We start from the raw sequence: 15169 nt of genomic DNA on the forward strand, positions 1-15169 counted from the left end.
GCAAGTGTAGGCCATGGCTGCAAAGGTGGGCAGGACAAACAGATGATGGGAGCCAGAATTGCAAGGGAAGGAAGGAGTAAGAAAAAGACTTCACTCACCCAGCAGTGGGTGGTGTGTAGGGGCACTGACTGGTTTTATAAGCCTAAAGCATTCTTTAAGAACAGAATCCTTAAAACAAACTGGAGGCCTAGCAGCCGCCTTCCCTGTTCTTCAAGAAATCCTTGAACAGTTCTTTCTCCTCCAATAACCACCTGCTTAAGTACCATGTAATACACTGATTATCTTATCTCCTCTCAGCCCTACCTTCAGCCCACCAGCTGGCCTATTAATATGTAACCCCTTCTTCCTTTACTCAAGTGGTCTTTGGGTTTTGTCAGTATGTTTTTTGATTTGAGAAAATTTACTCTTTTTTCCCTTTGGCACATTCCCTACTAACGTTTGATCTATATGTGATTATGAAATCTCGCTTGCTCCCATACTCCTGAACTCCCCAGGGTGCGGGCCTGCGAGGCTCTCGCAGTTACGAACAACCCTCCAGTTCAAGTGGGCAATGCTGGGAACAGAGTGGATACCTGCCAGAACCCCTCGCTACTCACTGCAATCAGGTCTTCACCTGCGGGAGCCTGTGTATTTATAGCCTTGTCACGGAACATCATAATTAGATGTGCCTGTAGGGCAGCTACAACCCATGGTGCTGTCACAGCTCGGGGACCATTATTAGTACTCTGTCATCAGGATTAGGCTGGAAGCAGAAAACCTATCTAATACAGCAATACTTTGGGGGATTAACCCACAATTCCATTTTGGGGTGATTGGTTTTCTGTATGATGCTAATGCAGTGTTTGGCATTGTTGCTCTGAAGCCTGAAGTTGCCTTTTTTACTTCCAGAACAGGTACAGTTTCCACAATAACTAAAGTGAAGCTGCTCAGGAGGAACTACTGATATTTGGTCTCCGTAAACTTCTGTTCAGTCTGCATGAACACTTTTGTCGGTGGACTTGAACGGAGCTGCAAATGTAATGGAAAGGTTTGTTTAATGACCTTCATTCCTGCCAAGAAAAATAAAACATTTAGAAAAATAAGTGAGGTTCTCTCAGAGAACCTGTTCAGATGCAGAGCTAAAGAGCGATTTCTTGGTCAACATTTATTTTAAGCCACTAGAGATCTAGATTTGCCTCAAACAGCCATATTAGAGGTGAAACTGTCAGCTGAAAGTTGAAATTCAGCTCCATTATTTCCTTCCCTTGAGCCATCCCATGCCCCACAAGTTTTGATTAGAGGTAATGGACAGGGACACAGGACTGTAGAATTCATAGAAGTTGGCTCAGGCTGAGTAAAAGGTATTAATTTAATATCTGTTTAATGATGGAAATATCAAGCTGATTACTTCTGGTTCAGTGCTGTGTGTTATTTCAAAGATGTGACATGCTGATTTCAGTGGCTTTTGCTGGAATACATTTGTTAAAAGCATAGGAAGAGAAGGGTAAGAATGAGTGGATTTTAGAACGGAAGGAGTTTAAAACTTAATGTCAACAATTTTCCTTTGTTTCTTCTCCCCAGTTGTAAGAAGTCCTTTGTATAAGAAATCCTTTTCTTCATACTCTTCCATGGTATGAACTGCTTATGACCGGGGGTGGTGGTAGAGGGACAGCGGTTTTCATCAGTCTTCAGTTATTGGAAAGAGAACTTGTTCCCTTTGGCAAAAAAGAAAAAAGGGGAAAAAAGACTTTGTCTGCAGGAGGCAGACAAAAGATGTGTTTTCTTGCTTGTTTGAAAATTAGCTATGGAGAGTTGCACATGTAACACGTGTTCTCAGCAGCCACTCAGAGCTGACAAACCTTTATGTGTGAGCTTTTTAATGACCCTACTGAGTTTGCTTTTCTGACCACAGGCTTGGTTTTGAGAAATGGAGGGGTTGCCAGGCGCTACTTAGGCAGGAGGCAAGAGGAAAGAGGTTATAGAAGGGGAGGACATAGCAGGGAGGAGTGAAAGCCAAAGCTTCCAGTTCCCAAAGGAGCTATGAAGACCTTGCTTGAAGCAATTGTATTTCCTCCTTGTTAAGTTGAATTTACATATTCAAATGAACTCATTCCCTTTGACCTACTTTGGCCAGCTTAAACTGTAGGCCTGAGCACAATGGGTAAAGGGGAGGAGTTTTTCTCAAACTATGAATTCCTTTATTGCTGGGATCGGTCATGCGTATCTGAAATGCCTGGAATGGAATCTTTAGCTGTACCTAATGAACATTAGGCAGGATTCAGGGCCGGATTTGCATTGGAGAGGCTTGCAATCCCCTTACCTCCTGTCCTGTCCAACACCCCCATCATAGTAGTGCATCTGTCTGTGTTCCCCAGGCTTCATGAAGTCAATAATTCAGGTTTTCTCTGTCCAACTGGCTTGTCTGTGTCATCATAGCCTTAATGGCTATCAGACCCCTCCCTGAAAACCCACAGCCTCCTCTCTTTGTTTACAGTCCTTGTTTAATCTGCATCGAAACTCTTTACACTGGGAACTGTAGATCAGTCTATGTTCATGGTTAGTGCATATGTTTCTGATGCTTGACCCCCGACATTTAATAAAAGCCAACAGCAGAATACATCGGTGTGGATGGTCGCTACTGGCATGTCTTCACTGGGGGTGGTGGAGGAAGAAGTGGAAAAAAGACCTTTTGGACGGATCCTAATATAGGCCTGGAAAATTCAAAAGATAAAAGTTTGTGCTGAGCCATGCAGATGAGCAGAGGAGCTCTAATTAAAATACAGACTGTGTGTTGTTCTCAGAAACTGGGCAGCATTCCCCAGCTGAGCTCTGCCAACGTATCTCAGTCCTGAACTGCAGCACCCACTGCTACTCTGCTCTGTAAGATACCTCCTCATCTTGGCCAGCGTATCTCAATCTTGATCTGTAACACCTCCTGCTGTTCCAATTCTGGACCCTTTTTAAGCAGAAAATGCCATCTCTGTACTAAATTGTGCCAAATTGCTTAGTTTTGGCCACAGAACTCATTTTCACTTGTCACCTAATGGGATACCTAGAGACTTTTGTCTAGCACTGTCAGCGATGGAGGAAAAAGGACATGTGAATACCCTGCCCCCTGCTAGGTCCCCTAATTATATAGTGATGTGTTAATAACAAACACACTTTCATGTCTTGGCAGTTGCAAAACACTCCTCGATAGCTCAGGGCTTCTGAAGCCACATCGCACAGGAAAGATGCAAGTCCCAGTTTAAATTACTTAATTAGTATCAGCATAATCTGTCCCCAGAATGAGAGTTTGGAAGAAACACCTGTTATGAAGCTGTCAGATGCCAGTTTGGATGTTCTGCAGAATCCAAACAACAATATTAGAGAGATTTGCTGCTGCAGAAGAGAGTGTGCAGAGCATCTCCTCTGCCACCCTGCCTTTTTGGAGGTGTCACCATCTTCCATTTTTCTGAGAACTCAGCACTGGGGGTGGAACAGCTTCCATCTTGGCTGAGACAATCAAGGCTGGAGCTGGGAACATGAAAACCCAAATTTATGCATTTCTTTCAGTTTGAGCCAGAGTGCTGGATGTTGTGGTGCTGATCACTCATGTCCTGTGGTGATTTGCCTGGCTTTCAGCGGAATACGCAGGAGCTGGAGCAAGGAGAAGCCACCACATGTGCTGGTGAACATCCTGAGCAGTTGGTTTGTGGCAGTGACTGCCCGAGCTCAGGAACGAGCGTGTTGTTTCTGGAGCAAAAGGTTCAGATGAACAGAAATGGAAGAACTAAAAACTTTGTGGGAAGAATATGGGTTAGGAAATTATCATCAAGAAAGAAGTGAGGAAACTTTGGGAAGAAGATACCTTGCCTGTGTTTCCATTCTTGGCGCTCTGAGTCTCAAAGTGCAGCTGCACCAACTGCAACACCATCAGGTGCTGAGAGGTCGGAACAACATTCAGCAAATCCGCATTTATCTGTCAGGTTTTGGTCTGAAATCTGTCCTGTGAGAGATATTAGATGTATTACAGGTGGATTTGCATACTGACTAGAAGAAAGGATGGTTCTGTATTGTGTAGGGGTGGTGCATATGGCCAGCACAATGCTTTAACCGCTTCCTGTATTCTCAACTTGTTTTGTGAGATAGAAGATGAATGGCAGATGCCCAATCTTATCTTTGGAATGGAACTCTGAAAACAAAACTCTCAAAATATTCTTGAGTCCGCTAAATCCATCCAATTTACACACTCACTGTTGAGTGTTATAGGGATTGCATCTTGTAATACGTACTGGGGGTTCTTCATTGTATAGGTGATCATTCATGAGGAAGGGCAGAGGAATAATCTCTGGCTGAGACCCATACCGTTTTACCACCAAAACCACTTTCTTACTAGCATTGTTGTATGAAAATAGCCCTTTTTTCCCCGTTTCTTGTTCAGTGTGCATCCTGTGCATGTGTGGAACAGCCACAGTCTGGACCTTGGGTACAGGATGTGTCTGTGGGGAATGGTTCTCTCCTGCTGGTCTGGCTGCCATTTGCTGTGCCAATCACACACACAACTGTGGAAGAGTTGCGTTGGGTGGGGACAGCGGGAGGTGATGGCTCCATCGGCTGTGTGCTGCTCCTCCTTGGTGAACTGCCTTGCAGCCTGTCCCTGGGTGGTCCCTTACCACACAGAGTGCTTACTCGAACAGCCCGAGGGCCACCTTTGCTCCACCCTGCTGAGCCTCCTCTCTTCACTAGCACCTCCCAGTAAGGCTGCCACAACTCGAAGAGCCGGAACTCAAGGCTTTAGCAATCAGGTGTAGGGTTCTGCTACTCAGGGATGCCTGATCTGCTGACTGATGGGATGTCAGCAATATTGTAAGTGAGGCACATTTTAACATCCTGACTGAAGCTGCAAATCAGATTTTGCAATAAAGTTGTCTGTTGGTCTACTGAGAGGCAGTTGTTTCAGAATTTCACCAGTGAGACTGCCAAAACTATTTGTGTATTTCATTGCTCATATTGTAAACTACTTGCATGCATCCCCATGTCAAATATTAACCAATGCAGTTCATAAATAGCAGTGCCTAGCAAAGCTGTCTTTCATAGATCCTTCTACAGAATTTTTGAGCCACAGAACTGGCTTTGTCAAAATTGTCCTTGGTATTTTCTGTGAATGACAGGAGGTATAAGGCATGGAGCATTTGGTGTAAACTGAAGCCGGTGGCAGTTATTGTGGCCATACATGGAACCAGACTTGTCTTAATTGGCAGAAGAGGTCTCTAAGCTCTTCCACAAAGAGGCAGTGAGCAGAGGAGTAGAAGCTTCTCTAGAAGAAATGTAGCTGAAAAAAAAAAGTGATATGCAGGCAGAACCCTCAGAAAATGTTTTATAAAATAAAGGAGGTGGAGAAGCAAGGGGGTGGTGAAGGTGACTGCATGGGGAAGGGCTTGAGCAAGATTTCAAAGAAAATATCTTACGCTCTGGAAATGAAAATATAAACCACTGGAAATCACAGAAATCCAGAACAAACCTGTCCTGTTATAAATGTTACTTGAGCTTGGTTTTTTTGCGTATGCGAGTATAGGTATTGCTGAGGCTCTGTGAGCATGAAATTCCTTTTTTTCCTTTGTAGTTCTGTGGCACCTATAAATCTTGTGAGGATGTATTGCCTTTAGGCTAGGCAGTGTGTATGACAAGGTGAGGATGCTAACCAAAAGAGGTCGAACTGAAAACTAGTTAGATTCCCAGGGAAATTGCTTTGTGATCATAGGGGCAACCAACCAGATCAGGCTCCAGAGACTGCCTTTTGAAAGTCTGCCTATGATTCATGCCATCTTCATTTTCTGAGCTCAGAGATTGTACAGGAATTAAAGCTTTCCTGCAGTATCTTTGGGCTAATTTGGGTGGTTGGGTTCCTGTTCTCACTGCCTCAGTGCAGAGCATTTCTGTCTTGTAGAAATGGCTATTCTGCCCATAACGCCAATGTCCCACAACATAGCACTCTTGAAGACAAGATCCAGCAAGCAAACAGGCTAAAGAGAAGAGAGAAGGCACTTGAAGCCTTTCCATGGTGGACAATTCCTTCTTCATCCTCACAAAAGTATAGAAGAAAAAAAAAACATGATCCATTTCTACCTCTGTTGCTTTTTGGATTTCAGAAATAATTTCTGTGAAGTTTCCCTTCTCAGCAGTGGCCAAGACAGATTATCAGGTCACCTGATTCTTTCCCATTTTACCTCTATCTGAAACATCATGGGTGCAGACGACAACCTCAGTAGTGAGTGACTGCTCCATCTGCTGCCTAGAGTCAGTCCTTCATCTCTGAAGGAAACACCAAGACTTTTTCTCAGTCTTGCACCTGAGAAAGTCAGTGGCTAAACCCCCTTTGACAGAACACTTGCTTTGGCCAAAGACGGCTTCATGAGGACAGTTTTGATTGCCCATCAGCCTCAAAAGCTGTGTGATATATAAAATGTCCAGGGAAGAGCAATAAGCATGATTGTCAATCTCAGCTGGCTTCCATGCCAGGAGAAGTTGACTAAACAGGGGTGCTTCAGCCCTGAGCAGAGATGCGCTAGAGCAATGCTGTAGAGGGCTGTGAAGTCCTTTGTCTCTAGAGGGTGACCAGGCTTGGTCTCTTTCCCAGACATCACGCTACTCACTGCTGTCAGAGATGAGATAACAGGCTGTGTGGCTCTGTAGTCTGATGTGCAATGACTTCTGTGGTCTTCTGCTTTGGAGAGGAGAGGTGTTACTGAGCATGTTTTGTACTTCAAGTGAAGTCCTGGGATGCCAAATAGGGAAGTGTGTGAGGAAACCTTTCCCAGCAGATCTCCCTTACAGGAATGGAGCTGATAACTCTTTGGAGATAGCTACCAATTTAGCACTTCGCTGGCAGCTGAAGGTGAGACAGACAAACCTGGGTGGCTGCTTGGGCACTCAGTATGGAAAAAGCACAGCTATGCACTAAGCACCTGCTGACTTAGAGATTATCAAAGTTGGTGAGCTTGACTAAGGCCGTGCTACTAGATGAGGAGCAGGAGCCCAAGGACAGCTGGGTTTTCAGCGGCAGTGTATGTTACTGTCTGTTGAGATGCTTCTTGCTGTTAGGCTCTTGAGCTTTCAGCTGGGCACCCATCCAGCCATCCGTCACTGCTTGGATCTTGTCCATGGGAAACCAAATGTGATCTGAAAGTTGTCACTGCGGCAGAGGTATCAAACAGACACCTAGCATTTAATACAAACTAAGGTAAATTCAGTCTGAAAATAGAACTACCTTGACTGCCAGGAAGGTGAGGCTGTGGTGGGGCTTCTGGCTGCCCCCTGAAGGCCGGGGTCACGGCTCTGTAGACCAGCTCCAAACAAAAGGCAGAACCAGATATTGGGGTGTAACTGTAGAAAAATAGATATGGGTAATCTCAGAGCCTCTAGTAAATTGAAAGCCAACACAGGGGCTTTTCTTTTTTCTACCATGACACGATCACATGAGGAACAAATGAGCGATCTCTTCTGTTCCTTGTGGTACGACTGACAGATAATGTTGAGGGAGGCAAGACTGGCTTTGTTTTCAGCTGTGAAATCCATGAAAGGATCTATTCTTTGTGAATTAATTCCTTTAGAGAAAGTTCATTTTGAAAATTAGAAAATTCATTTAGAGAAAATGGAGTTTAACTATTTGACAAAAGATTCATTTCCACCCACTCCACCCACTTTCCAGCTGGCACTTTGGTATGGTTTAGACATGGACTGACAGATTCCCATCAGCTTCAACATTTCAACCAAAATAGCGACTTTTGCTTCGTGGGCAGCAAGCAGCAGTTGTGAGCCTGGTGCTGCTCACAGGTAGCAGGTAGGAGAGTCCCAAGGGGAAGCAGGACTGGGTCCTGCCCTCCTTCAGACAGGACTGGCTGGTGTTGCGCATCCTGTACAGCATGCACTATGACCAGAAGCTAAACTGGAATCACTCTGAGCAGGGAGTTAGATTCATTTCCCAGGCTGACAGAAGCCCTGAATGAAAGAATTTTCCCAGGGTCTGTTTGTAAAATGAGGGGCATGGTGGTATGCTTCACCCCAAGGGAAGGATTTCCCTTTCAGATTATCCAGTATGCCAGTGCTGCAGCACGCTGTGCTGATAGGACATGCTGGAGTTGGTGTAGTACCCAGTGCACATTCTGCAGACAGGTGCAGAGATATCTTCAAGACAGAAGCTGCGGCAGGTCATAATCACAAACTCATTAGTCTACTAACAAGAGCCAGGGGAATAAGCTTAAAATGAAATTATAGTTTGCTGTAATAGCATGCAGCAGACACCTGTTGGCTTCCTGAGGCCAGGACTCAGCCCTGGAAAGGTGTGTGCTGCCTGCCGGCTCATAGTAAGCCAGTTCAGAGACCGTCAGGATGTGTAAACTCCAGATTCCTTCAAAGACTTTCAAATATTTACAAGCCTTTAGTTAGCCCCAGCAAAGAGACAACTGCTATGGAGACAACGATACCAATGTGATGAAGCTGGCTCGCAGCAGGTCTCACCCATCAGTGCACAGAGCAGTGACACCAACTGAGAGGTGACAGTGTCATCCATTGCCAGTACATAGAGTGTCAGGAGAGCAACGGCTTTCCTGTTTGTGTCACCACTATCATCAGAGCAAAGATACCTCTAAACAGCACAGGAGTGTTTAGCAATTGTGATCTCATGTGAAAAGTTGGAACTATTTCAAGGACAGAAGGTCTTAGAAGAAGAAGAAGGTCAAACCCCCAAGGAGCAGTTGTAAAATGCCACTGTTAGTGGCTCCAAAATGCCTTTGGCTTATTTTGCTGAAAGGACATGCTGCAGCTTGTATCAATATGACAGGGAAAGTGTACACAGTTGGGACCCCGAGCAGCCAAGCAGATCATAAATACAGCAAGGCAAGAGTAAAATGAGGTCTCTATTCTGAGTAAAAGAAAATGTAGAGGAAGAGAGCATCAACTAAAGTGTGTGCCCACTTCGGGGGTACTTAAGAGGAATCTGAGAACAAATTGCGCAAGACAGATTTACAATTTCAAATGTTTGCTGCTCCATCAAGACTGAGGGGCATCAGGCAAGTTCCATTTACGGCCTACAAATACTTAAACGAATAAGGTCTTTCCCCCTGGAAAGACTGACCTGGGAGCTGCATGGCAAAGACCCTGGAAAGGTGGTTTTGAGGAGAATGCATTGGAAGGCCACAGCAAGGAAGAAGACCTATGCATTTCAGATATGACTGACCTTTGCCCAGTGAGTCTGGGTCTGTTCATCTCTTTGGCTGCCTACAGCAGAAAATTCGTGTTTAAAATTCCTTTTGTCAGTTCTGTCTGTTTTGTTTTTCATCAGCAATGTCACCCTGGAGACATAAACTATAAATTCAGTACCTGAAGAGCTGGGGCTCTGCAAGTGTCCTCACGTTACTGAGATTCACTTCTTTGATGGAATATCAACCAGCCTGTTCTGGGATTGTCCTTGCAGAGGGCTGGCCGTGGGGAGCTGCCCTAGACTCTGCTCTGAAGCTGTTTCTCTTAATGTTACCACAACCAGCAGTGATGGAGGAACTAAGACAAAGAGGAAAAGTCCTGGGGAAACCCAAACCATCCTGTCACCAAAACACAACAGATCATCTGGAGCTAGCACCAGGAGATCCTGTCAGTGTTAGACTGTTTTTGGAAGATATGTCATGCACTTGGAAGCTGGCAGAGTCTGTTGAGCAGATAAATTCTGGCTCATACAGCTTAGTAATGAAGAGAAATTCATTAGCAATTCACTGAAACCATGAATACATGTACTCATTACAAGTGTTCTTACCCACATCTAGCCTCCCATACTGCACACCCAAGAGTTTTCACAATGTCAAGGAAAGAAGGAGTTCAGAGAAAATCCCTTGAATGCTAAGGCAGCTGAGGTCAGGGGGCTGGCAAAACAAGGCTAGTATTGCAGAGGATGGCTTGACTGCACTGGGAGTGCAGCAGAACAGATCTGTAAGGACGTACAACATGACACAAGAGATGTGATGTTTATTTTGGTTGTCTGAATGAACATGGCAGGAAACATTGTCCAGCAGCAGGTACTGCTGCATGAGCCTGGGTACAGCCTGAGGGCACATCTGGCCAGATGCCGCAAGTGCCCATATTGGGGAAAGAAGGGCTGGGGCACAACAAGTGCTGCTGCTTCTTGCTCATGGGGAGCCCTGGGCTCAAGGCCCAGGAAATGTTCTGGTCAATCCAAATCCCCTTTTATTTCACGTGCAATTTCTTTTGCTGACTTTATCCCTGGGAAGAGGAGCTGGAGAAATCCTCCCTGATGATGGTACAAGAACAGACCAGTGAGTTATTCTGGCTGCTCAGTGCGCTGTGAGATGCAGCCAGACCTTAGGTGATGAGCAGAGACTGGGGTCCGAGAGAGAGGTAATTGGTTCACTCCACAGTCCTCTGGCGGATGGAGTCAAGGCCCCCAGTGAAACCTCTGTGAACAGAGCTCACTTTTATCTGACATGCCCAGCAGCTGACAGAAAGCAGCAGGCAGGCAAAGAATTCTGCCTCTTGTTTGCCAAAATGCCACTAGCCTCAGCTCAAGGTGCCAAGTAGTAGAAGTTACTGCTATTTTGGGTCCATCCGGGATTAGTTCTCATGTGATGCAGCTCCAAACATTGGGCTATGCCTGGCTGCCTGTGTACCTGGGAGGAGGCTGAGGCCACCAGCCTGGAGGCAGGACAGCACCCTGAAAGCAAGCAGGGTGCCTGGGCCGTATGTGCTGGCAGTGGCACAGCGAACCTGGTCCAGTCGTGCGGCACCAAACAGTCCGAACCCGTCTGGCCCACGAGAGAGGGCGCTGCCGGCCTGTGCTGCACAGCCTGCCTGCAGACAATGCACCTGGCAAAGCAGACAATAACAGGCAGGAAACAGGCAGCAGGGGATTCACCTTCAAGCTGAGAGATTTCATTCCTTTGGAAAGAGGAAAAATGGTGCTGGAAACTTTACATACAACAGCCTGAAAAGGGGAGGGAACAGATCATCTGTAACACTTGTGAGAAACCAGAAGCCTGTGAATTTCTAGATTATGTTTAGTGCAGAGGTCTCTGCCTTGAAGGATGGTTTTGGTGGATTAATGTGCTTTCAAGCTCAGCCACTCACCAGAAAGGATGGTGGGTTTTGTTTGATATGATCAGATATTTTTTTCCCTTTCTTGTTCTGTTTTAGTTGTACCTGCAATACATCTAGTCCTGAAAGTTGTCAATAGAAAGGGGAATTAAAAATGGTCCAAACCTACATCAGAAGAGGTATATCGTGTCACAGGCATTTGTTCGCTTCCCATTTCCATGGAAACAAGCAACCATGGATTTCAGTGGTGTCAGGCAGAGCAGCCTGGGCCCTCCAGCCTGGCAGGATATAGTGGACTCTCTCCAGGAGGAGCTGCTGGCAACAGCACACAGAAGCATGGCTTCATGTTGTCAAGTTTAGAAAGACCAGGCAACCTGGTCCTTTAGGATAACAGTGCCTGATATATTGCATCAGAAACAACAGCTGGGACAAACATTTGACTTCCAGCTTTCCCCTTCCCACCCTACCCTTCCACATCCCATTGCCCGTTCAGTCTCGCTGAGAAAACAGTATACTCCACAGGCTGCAGTTTTTAATTTCCTGGGGGGTGGAATGGGTGCAGAGCACATCTTATGGCGACTGACAGGCCTTTTTGTTCTGTGTTAGTCCCTTTATTAACCCCCTGCTAGATCATTCACTTTCTCTGCTTAGCTGCCCCTGCTGCGTTAGTGATGAGAGTGTTTGTAACAGCAGGTCTGCCTTGGGAGATTATGGGGATCCCGTGGGCATGGAACGGTGGGTTGGTTGGTGTGTGCACACAGATTGCTGGCTGCCACTTTGCCTCCATCTGCCCTCTCTGCTAGCCTAGATACCTTCAATTTATCCCTGCAGCGGCAGCGGTTGTGAGTCTGGTCCCCCTGCAGCCAACCGGTCCCTCCCTGTCAGCGGATTTGATGTCCCACCTGTGAAGGCGCAGGCAGGCAGGCTGCTGGCAGGCCGGCAGGAAGCAGCGTGTTGTGGATGGAGGGGAAGGTTAAGGCAAGAGCACCATTTAGTATCCCGCACTCCGCCATCCTTCAGCTTCGCCTAGCTCCTTTTATTTATCATACTTCTTTGGCAAAAGCAAGTGTTTCCACTCAATAATCTTGTCTGTTTCCCCTTCTGTATTTAGGGCCAGACATTTGTCCCAGATATGGGACTGAAGAATTTATCGCAGCAATCTAGATCTCTCTGGGCAGTTGTTTGCTTTTCGTTTTGGATTAGACTGCTGTTGGTGGTTGATTATTCAAACAAATTAATTTGGGATGCACGCAGAAGTTCTAATTAGCTGCAATTATTCTCTTATTTCCTCCCTGCTTCCCTCCCACATTGCTAGAAATTCAAAAGTATCACCCTAACACAGTGTGCCCTGCAATAATTGTCCCTCAGGCCAACGCTGAACCTCTCAATCTATGATCAATACCTTCATCTGTCAGCCACGATTAATTAAATAGAATCCCACTTTCAGGGCTTTGATTTATATCACCCCAGAACAGCTTACTGTGTATTATAATCCAGCCGTGATTCTAATAGTGTCCTCAAGTGAAAGGGAGGGGCTGCCTGATATATCAAACCCAACTTCATTAAAAAGCCAAGCAATACAAGAACTCTCATTGTAAGGCAAGTGATAAGTAGGTGGGACCGTATCCTTCTCTAGAGCCTGACTGCTTCATGTGAAAAAAACTAAAGCTGCTGAAATCAAAGATGAGAGCAAGGGTAATACTCTGCATGAGGAGAGGAAGCAGAGCCAGGCCCAGCATGATCAGTTTGATGCCTGCACCATCTGTGTGGGTGTATTCTGTTCTACAGTGGCTTCTTTTTTTGGCCAGTGGTTGTGATTTTGGAATTTGATATGCTTCAAACGGTAATTCAATATCTAAAGGCTATTCTGGGCTTCCTGGCTCTGGTCTGTGGAGGTCCAAGCCAGACCTCCAGAAATGCTGTAACAAAGCTTTTAAAAACAATAAAAATGTTTTACTTTAGATTCCTCTGATGCTTTAAATAACCCTCCATTCTACACATGGAGTGGTAAGAGCAAAGAGGGATGTTAGGCCAAGCCATACAAAGCAGGGGCTGGATCCAAGATTCATGACTCCCTTGCCACCGTCTTCCTCGAACAGGAAAGGAGGTCAGATTCTAAAAGGAGTGATTTGAATCTGTTCCAGGTCTCAAATGTGAGAGGCAGTACACTTATTGCTGATGCTGACCATGTGTCTTAGTCAGACAGCATCCTCTCCTGGGATGGCTGCCTTCATATTCTTTTTCAAGTCTGATTCACAGTTAGGATCTCTCTTCCCCGGATGCCTGTCCTTTGCACCTTCACCCTCAGGACTTCAAAAGCCGCAGATCCAACATCTAGGAGTCTGAGGGCAGCTGCTGTTATCCACAAAGGGCAGGCAGCTCGGCAAATCTTCAGGCGATAAGAGACAATGATTTCCAACTTCAAGCCACCTGGAAGAAATCGGAGCTGATGATGTTTGCTGACAGTCACGACCCGGGGACTGAACAGCAAATCTAACTATGCTTGAGCTCTCCAGCAGTCGTCAGCATTCAGTCTCATCAGCGCAATGATGGGTGTCCAGGACATCATCTTCTAAATGACAGATGTGTTTTGTTTTCTGCTCTTGTAGGACAAAGGACCTTAGAGCCATAATCAAAGGGGAATAGGCGAGCTGTGTAGGTCGGCTCAGGGTTTGTGCTGTCTGTGTTAGAGGAGAGCACGGTGGTTGTGCAGCACAAGCAGGAGCCTGTTGCCAATGCTGGAAAAGTTAAACTTGGCCTTCCTTGCAAAATTTACCCAGTGGCAGTTCATAACGGAGGGAAGAAGCATCAGGTATGTAAAAGCTTCCACTCTGCCCGTGTCCATATTCTGCAGAGTCTGGAGACCGGGATGGCAGTAGCATTGCTTGAGGGAGCTGCAGAGCTGACAGCAGCCGGGAGAGGCAGCTTCGCATAGCTGCTTGAATTCGAAAGTTCATTCCCTTTCAGTGAGGCAAGCGGTGCTTTCATGCTCGCTCTCTGCACAGGGCTCTCATGTTTGAGCTGCACCAGCATACCGGTTTGCATCCAGAAATGATTAAAGCTGTAGCATTTGCTAGGCAAATTTCCTAAGTTTGATAGGACATTCAATTAGGGAAGAGAAATGATAGCGCTTAGTGTGCTGGTCGCCAAGTCTGCCAGGCTGACAGAGCTTGTGGAGAATTTTACAGTGGCTTTGCAGGGAGGAAAAACTGGGATGCGGAACTTGCAAAACAAATAATTGGTTGGGATTTTGCCACCTGGCTGTTTCTAAAACCCCATCATTGCCTTTTGCTGAGGATCAGAATGATACCCAGGCTGTTATTATATCTACACTTTAAGCTTCAGCTTGTAAATAGCAAAATGTCTGTGATCAGAATGATTTTAGGTACATGCAAGCCAAAAATGCCAATTTCTGTGCTCCCTATCTAAGAAAATTGAGCAGTGGAGTTTGTAATAGAGCAATAAAGCACAGTGCCTTGTTGGTGAAAACTGTTAGCCTTAGGTTCATTGCAAGACAGAGGAACAAAGGCCACTTTGCTTTCATCAACCACTTGAGAAGTACAGACCCACCACCACACTTGTGGGGTGAAAGGCTTTGTTGGTGAGATTTTATTGCCAGTAGAAAATGAAAAAAAATACGCAAAATATAGAAGAGAAAATTGGTATCTCTGCATTGGAGTGCTGTGCTGGGTATGACATCACTGTTAGCCAATCAGCAAGCTGCCTTTGTGTCTGGCTTTCTAATAAAAGCCACTTCATCAGAGTAATTTGCAATAATAATTTATTCACCTTCTAAGAACGACACCACCTGACTCTCTAAACAGCCAGAGAGAGCAAGCAGGCTAAGGTCTCAAGGCCATGTCGTTCGAGGCCTGAATGAGTGCTTCTCCAGTACTGACTTACTAAGAACAGCATTCAAGTTGCAGATAATATAAGTGATCACTTGTGTTAATTAATTACCCTGTGGCTGAGCATCCCCAAAGTTGCTAAGCACTGCAGCAGAAAATGATCCCTCATCCTTAGGTCTGCTCTACCTTGTGATAACAAGCCTGAGGAGCCCTGAATGTCTTCAGTAGGAGTGGGAAGCGTATGGCCCCTTTCTGAATCCAAG

At 45.8% G+C, this 15169-nt stretch overlaps 1 long non-coding RNA gene across 1 annotated transcript in view; it reads left to right on the forward strand.

Moving 5' to 3' along the window:
- LOC128853355 (uncharacterized) overlaps positions 1–15169 on the forward strand; it is a 30733-nt gene that overhangs the window by 2139 nt on the left and 13425 nt on the right. The window contains exon 2 of the long non-coding RNA XR_008451847.1: positions 889–1027. This is a non-coding gene — a long non-coding RNA (uncharacterized LOC128853355). The remainder of the gene's footprint in view (positions 1–888; positions 1028–15169) is intronic.

This window comes from Cuculus canorus, chromosome 12 (genome assembly GCF_017976375.1).
Source record: "Cuculus canorus isolate bCucCan1 chromosome 12, bCucCan1.pri, whole genome shotgun sequence".
In the NCBI taxonomy this organism is placed as follows: domain Eukaryota; kingdom Metazoa; phylum Chordata; class Aves; order Cuculiformes; family Cuculidae; genus Cuculus; species Cuculus canorus.